Source organism: Mus pahari, chromosome 5 (assembly GCF_900095145.1).
Source record: "Mus pahari chromosome 5, PAHARI_EIJ_v1.1, whole genome shotgun sequence".
NCBI lineage: Eukaryota > Metazoa > Chordata > Mammalia > Rodentia > Muridae > Mus > Mus pahari.
Window position 1 is genome coordinate 145,499,023 of NC_034594.1, and position 7,369 is coordinate 145,506,391.

Sequence of the window (7,369 nt, forward strand, 5' to 3'; positions counted from 1 at the left end):
AAAAAAAAAAAATGCCCCGGCCACACACTTTGGCTCATTCCTTGATTAGCTAAAAGCTTACTTAACCAATTTAAATTATTCTATGTCTACCATGTAGTTAGTTACCTAGTCCCCCCACCCCCGTTCTACATCCATCTTTTTGCTTCTCAGTCTGTCTCCCCTCTCATCTCTCTCGGCTTTCCCCTAGTCTGTCTTTTACCTCTTACTGTTTCTGAGAATTCTCTCTCTTCCTGCCAGTGTCCCGCCTCATACAAATTTCCTGCCTCAGCTCATTGGCCAATGACTTTTTTATTGACAGGTGATGTTTATAAGAGATTCTTTCTACAGGATCCAGCTAACCATGTACTAAAATCCCTAAAAATGGCCAAATAAATATTTCTTATTTTACATTCTACTACTACTCCTGCTTTTGGTGTTTTGCCACAGTTACAAAAAGTGACTAACACAAAATGTCTTCTGTTGCCCTTGATGTCCTCCTATTCTCCCTATAAAGTTGCTCCTGTAACAGGTTTATTGACTTTCAGCCTGCCTGCTGTGTGAACTTCTTTCAGGGTCTGTAGAAATTCCAGGCAGAAAATCATAAGTTCAGCTGAATCCCTAGGTCCCTGATATAGATCAAGTTCAAATTCACTTTGATGAGACAATTCTCATGTTGGTGTAGGTAAGGGAGAGGACACACACCTCTCATTGATCCTTTACTCTCTCTTCACAAAGCGCATGTCTGACTATTCACTCACTTACCCATTCTCTTATCACCTGAAACTGATACTACCTGAAAAAACCACATACTGTGTTTCTCCTTCAGCATTTAGGAAACCTTTGCAGGCTCAAAGGGCAATGGGCTCAGTCGTTCATTTCTGGAATATCTAGTTTTCCTGCATTGTATTGTGACTGAAGCCCATGCCCTTCATAACTCTTACCAGTACTTTCTTTGGCTTCAACTTTTTGGTTAAATCTCAGTATTCTACCTTAAAAATAGAACTGCTGAAGAGATGCTTTTGACAATGAAAAGTAATGATCAAACACTAGGAGATACTGTATTTTTTAGTATAAATCCAGTAGTTCAATAAACAGGGAATTAAAAACTAAACAGCAGACCAGATCTACAGGGCTCAAAGTATCATTATGTTCAAAGTAAGTATCTATTATTAGTGATTTTTCATCCAAGAAATTTTGTCCTACTGGAGTATAATTTCCACCCCAGTTATGGGTCATGCTGACTAGATAATGCTACTTTTAGTTAAACACCAAGTTCAGGCTATTGGGCTCCAAGTACACCCTGATAAACAAACATGATCATTTCCAGGAAAAGCACAGAGTCCACAGTACAAATTCTCAGTATTTCCCATAAAGAATTGGCTGTTATCAAACCTAAGGAACTTGCTCTCCTCTTTTGTGTAGAGGTCAGTACAAGCAGGAGGAATATGGTAATGTTCTGAAAAAGTTTCTTCAGATCAAGCTCATGTGAGCCTTGGAAGATTAGAGGGGGAAAATTTATACCTCATTGTTCATATATGTGAGAGAAATAAAGTCACCTAATCTTCAGTTACAATGTGAGCAAGAAAGCTGATATACCAGTTAATACAGAGACTCAGAAGTGATCAAAGTACAGGGGAAAAGTGACAGCAGAGTCCCCAGCCTGAAGTATACATCAATATCACAACCCTCCCCTCTGAGTGTTTGGGAAACCCCAAAGAAAAGGGTTGTAAGAGCCATAGGATGGGGACTACTTCTGTAAAACAGTCTCCTCTGGACATGATAGGACTGATGCACTCATAAAGCAGCAGCAGCTATGGTTGCCTGCACAAGACCTAGACAGAATCAAACCAGTCAAAATTCCAATATGGATGGCATAGGGGTTCACAAGGCCCCACGTCTAGATGAGGAGCTATTGGCATTTTATGCCTTCAAGTGGTTGGGGTGAGAGTCAGTTGTTTTGCATGAGTGGGATCTCTGGTAGGTTTTACCCATGTTTCATTGGATGGCTTATACATGTATGTGTGTATGGGTAGCACTGTTTGGACTCATTAGACTATTAAAAATTTAAAAAGAAGGCAGGAAGTTAGGAAAGGATGTAGTAAGGGCAGTCTGAGAGGAGCTGGAGGGAGTTAGTAGGGAGTAGACATAATCTAAGTATACACATAGATTCCACATACATACATAGATTCCACATACATACATCATGTATATGTATATGATGTATATGTATATGTGTTATCTTGCTTATGTAGAGATTCACATTCTTAAACAATGGGGAATTCAGGCTTTATATGCATCTTCAGTCGCAGAGGGGGATGGAAGGTGCCAGTGCTGTGTGAATGAGTGATTTTACAGTCTTGCATCCTGATGTTTTCAGTCAGAGTTACTGTAGAAATGATGAAGTCCTCGGTAAGGAAATGAACAACAGTTATTTCTTAGCCAGAAATGGCTGACAGAGGTCTAACCCCTGTGATCCAGATTTTGTTACTGGAAGAGGGTCATTTACGCAGTTGTGGGGTTATGAATAGGATGAGGGGTTGGACTGGCTATGTCAAGATGGCCTCCGTCCACTTTCTGGAAACCCCTCCACTTGAGGGTCTTGTGATCTGCCAGAAGCTTCTGAGCCATGATCAAGTCTTCATGAGCTTAGATATAAGTTATTTTTCTCTCATGTCTGTAGCCATTTAAGCAAAGTTCAATATCTATACTGTATGATGATACTGCTTCTACATCCATGTATGCACACATTCACTAAATATCACTCTTTGATTGTCTACTTCATACCATGCAGCATTGAGGTTTTTACTTTTCTACTTGGTAGGTTCCATGCATTGATTTCCATCGCCCTTGTAAGTAAATTGCTATGGTTACAGTTAGAATATTGTACACCTGACCTTTCCTCCACGTTTCCAAAACAAATTCCTTACCTTCAGTTAAGTATTTCTTTATTACAGGTAGTATTCTATTTATTACCAGTAGTTTATCTTGTTAAAATGCTCTTCATTTCAACAAGATTACTCTTTCCACGACCATTCCTACTTTCTTTCCTTTTCCTGGTGGCCAGAACATCAACCCCTGCTCTTTATTCCACTTCCTAGCCTGTTTGTATGGATATTTATTTCTAGATTTAGTAACTGCCATTTCTTATTTAAATCACCAAAGCAGGTCAGACCCTAATTGAGGACATTTGGCTGTATGTTTGAGGGAAGTGTATACAGAATTGGAGTTCTGCTGCGATTATACTTTGATCTTTAAGTCAAATATATACTCAGTAAACCCAGATCTCTAGCCATTTAATTTCTCCCCTTTCATGCTATTTTTCAGAATCTATTGGTCTTTCTCCTTTATTGTGGATCCTCTTATCCACCTCTCGGCTTTCTTTATAAACACTTTGGCTCACTTTCCTTATAACTAAAATAGATTTTAGTCAGGTCTCTGATTTCAAAGCTTGAATGGTTATTTTTTTCTTAAATGTTTATTGGTTCTTTGTGAATTTTGATCATGCACCCAACCTCACTGATCTTCCCTTTCCATCGTGCCCATCCTCCACCCTTGTAACCTCCTCCCAGACAGGAAAAAAAAATCACATTATGGAAGCTGTAGTGTGTCACAGTATACCATTTTGTCCACACTTCTTTGCTTGCAAATGTTCATTGCACTGATTCATTGGTCTGGTATGAGGCTTTCGGGGTTTTGCTACTCTATCAGTACTGGAACCTCACTGGAACTCCTCTCAGATATCCTGTTGTTACACTGTGTCATGGAAATGCTGTAGTTTTGGATCTGTAGGAATGATCCCTTCATGTACACCAGAGCTCATTGATGGGGGAGATGTTGGGGTTTGCCAATTCTAAGTCCTGGACCTGGCCTGAGAGAGATATCTGAGCTGGTCAGCCCACTGGCTCTTCCACTTTCACACCCTTGGTGCCAGCTCACCTGCAACCCCTGCATCCATGGCCAGCTTAACTCTGCTTTCCTGTGCAGGGGCCATTCTCCCTAGTGCTGAAGTAGATGAGGGGCAGAAACAGCTCTCCTGACTCCGTAGGTGGCAAAGGGCAGGGGTTTCTCTCCTTTACCCATGTCACCACACAGCAGACAAGTGGCATGACCAGCTGGTTGTGCTCCTGTCACCAGGTTCAGCTGTCTTGTGCTGCCCAGGTGAGGTACAGAGGTACAGAGCCAACTCTCCCAAGTGCTGCAGTAGGTGAATGGCAGGGCGAGTTCTTCTGTTCTCATGACCCCAGGGCCAGGTCTCCTACCTGCTATAGGTAGCAAGGGGCAAGGTGGGAAGTGGGTGTCTCTCCCTTGTCCATGCCACCGCATGGGGGGATGACAGTCAGGGCAGGCTCTTCTATGCTCATATCCTTATGGCTGGCTCACCCACAACTGCCACAATGTGCAAGGTCCAGTCTCCTGAATACTGCATCTAGCTAAGGGCAGGGCAAGCTCTCCTTCTTTTATGCCCCCAGAGTCAGCTTACACAGCCCTCAGACATCAGCATGTCCTCCAAACGGCAGCCCAGACTAGAGCCATTAGCCTGGCCTTTGGAGGTAACTGACCCCTGCTGCTGCAATGCCATGAACCCAGGTGTGGTTTTAGGTGGTATCACTGGCTACTCACATCAGGTTGTTCCTCACTAGGCTCATGACTCCAGTTTTGCCTCTCTTCATTGTGTTTTTCTCTTTCTCTTTTTCTTCCATTTCTCTACTTGCTCCTCTTAGTGGCACCTAGGGTCTCAGAGTGTCTGGAGTCATCTCAAGAATGCTATGTTCAGCTCGTGCATTAAGGCACTGGGCATGGTCTGCCCACCCCCCTCCCACCCAGGCTTGCCCAGTGCCATGGGATCATCTTAGGCTAGCTCCCTGTCTGGGATCCGTGGCGTCAGTCTGGTGGTAGTCTTAGGTTTGCTCCTAGACAAGCAGCCCTATGTGAGGGTTGTCTGTCTCTGGCTCACTCTTGCCTGGGGTCTGAGAGTCGTTCCTAGTCTACATAGCACCAGACCAGTGATTGGCTCAGGTTCACTTTTTTCAGTGAATGTTAGGCTACTAATCATTCAGACATTCATAGGTCAGAACAATGATTATAGACATAGCCTCTCTCTTCTCTGCTACCTACTGACACACATATGACACAGTAGCAATGCCTCTAGGGGTGATTGATTAATTATTAATTATTTTCACCCCAATCTCTGCCCCTCCTCTCAGTTCCCCCCTCACAGGGTCTCTCACCTTGTCTCCCCTCCCCTTTTCCTCTGAGAGAGTGGGTACCCTGGTGTATCAAGTCTCTGCAGGGTTATTTGCACTCTCTCCCTCTGAGGCCTTAAAAGTCAATCTCACCTGCTATCTGCTTCATGGAATGCCTTCTGTCTAAGGTGGGGGTCTTTCCACCTTCCAAATGCCATGGGGATAAAGTGTAAATGTTTTGGAATCAGATAAATCTGTATTCCAATTACGGTCCTCTCCTGTTATCAATATGTAACCTTCATAAAACATTCAACCTGCTGAACTCATTGTTCCTCACACATGAAACAGGGTTGTAGTGAATACTAACTGCATGCTGAATATTTTTAGTTGAGTGTTTTATGAATAGCAAGTGCTTAAAGTAATTATTAGCATTATGTTATTTTTTAGTAATCCCATTATTTGGTCTTATATTGGAAGTATTTTTGTATAGACATCCTTTTTTACTTACGTATATCAAATGAAGTTACCTAAATACCTTTCTAAGTAAAAAGAGTTTTAAAGTGTTTACTTTTCTTTATCTTATCTACTGCCTATCAATTTTCTCCACAAATACTAGGGGATTAATAAATATTTTGGAGAAATAAGTAATAGAAAGCTATATTAACATTTTTTAAAATACATACACATGGAAGGAGGGAGAGAGGGAGATAGAGAAAAGCAAGCAGACATGAAACCATTCATAGTCTATCAATTTGGTATGTTCATTCTCTTAGATTAAGGATTCTTCATTCTTTATTATAGTTTGTATACTTGACACATTTTTAGGTACCCAATAGAGTAGTGTTTACTAAGGCAGAATTCTGTTCGCAGGTGTTTAGAATATATTCATCATGTATAATGAGGACTATGTGCCTATGGAATGTCAGTTATTTTCCATTTCTTCCCATCTGTTTTATTGCACATACATATAACATTTCTTTATTTATTCACCCTTTTAGAAGCATTTAGAATATTTTTCACATCTTGGCTATTGTGACTAATGTTGCTGTGAACATGTATGTGGCGCTACTGTTTTTTTTTTTTTTTTTTTTTTTTTTTTTTATGAACCTGACTTCAATTCTTCTGATAGGCCTGCAAGTTGAATTCCTGGATCACATGAAAATTACTTTTTAAATCGAAAAACATTCTTTAAAATTTAACCCTTTGGATCCAATTTGTGCCATGCATATACTTCTCATGTAGGGTACACTTACCCCAAATACCCTCACTTAACTCCTCCTAGATCTTTTCCATCCCTTTAACCCCCAACTTTGGGTCCTCTTCTTTTGTTTGGCTTTGTTTTGTTTTGTTTTGTTTTGTTTGATATTCTATCAGCTCCAATTTGTGATGTTCATACACTTCCAGGTCTACATTCCAGTAGCCACACTGTCAAAGAAAACTGACTCTCTCTCCACCAGAAACCAACTGTCTCTATCTCTTCAATTAGAGGTGGGGACTTATGAACCCCTTCCAACCACAGGATAAAATGATGATGGGACTGGTCTTGTGAAGGCCCTATGCAGGCAGCACAGCTGCTGTGTGTTCATGAGTGCAGTGGTCCTGTCATGCTCAGGAAATGATCTCTCCAGGACTAGTCAACATTTTCCTAAATAGCTTCACTGTTTTGCATTTCTATCAGTGATGTACCAGGATTCCAATTTCTTTACATTCATTTTTTAAAAGTTAGTTTTGATAGTGGCCACTCAAACCAGTGATATTCCATTGAGATTTGGGTTTTTTATTTCTCTTCTGATTTGGGTAATGAAGACATGTCAAAACTAAACCAAAGATAACAAATCACAAATCTTTAATAATATCACAAATTAGTGATAAAAAGTGTGATGCAGTGCAACATGGTTATCAACATAAGTTGAAAAATAGGTGGCAAAAAAGTAGAGGGACTTGGTTCATACTCTTTCAGTAAAGTGGTTGAACAGCATTGGATCTACATGCCTGCAGGTTGGCATGTATATGCCATTTCAACACATAAAAGCCTGAAGCAAGAACATGGGAAATTGGAAGATAGACTGACTTGTATGTTAAGATTGTCTCAGAAAAGCAAGGATGCATATGCGTTTCTTCTTCTTCTTCTTCTTCTTCTTCTTCTTCTTCTTCTTCTTCTTCTTCTTCTTCTTCTTCTTCTTCTTCTTCTTCTTCCTCCTCCTCCT

At 40.8% G+C, this 7,369-nt stretch overlaps 1 pseudogene; it reads right to left on the minus strand.

Moving 5' to 3' along the window:
- Positions 1-5,012: 5,012 nt before the first annotated feature.
- On the minus strand, positions 5,013-5,135 carry LOC115064147 (annotated as a pseudogene).
- Positions 5,136-7,369: the final 2,234 nt, after the last annotated feature.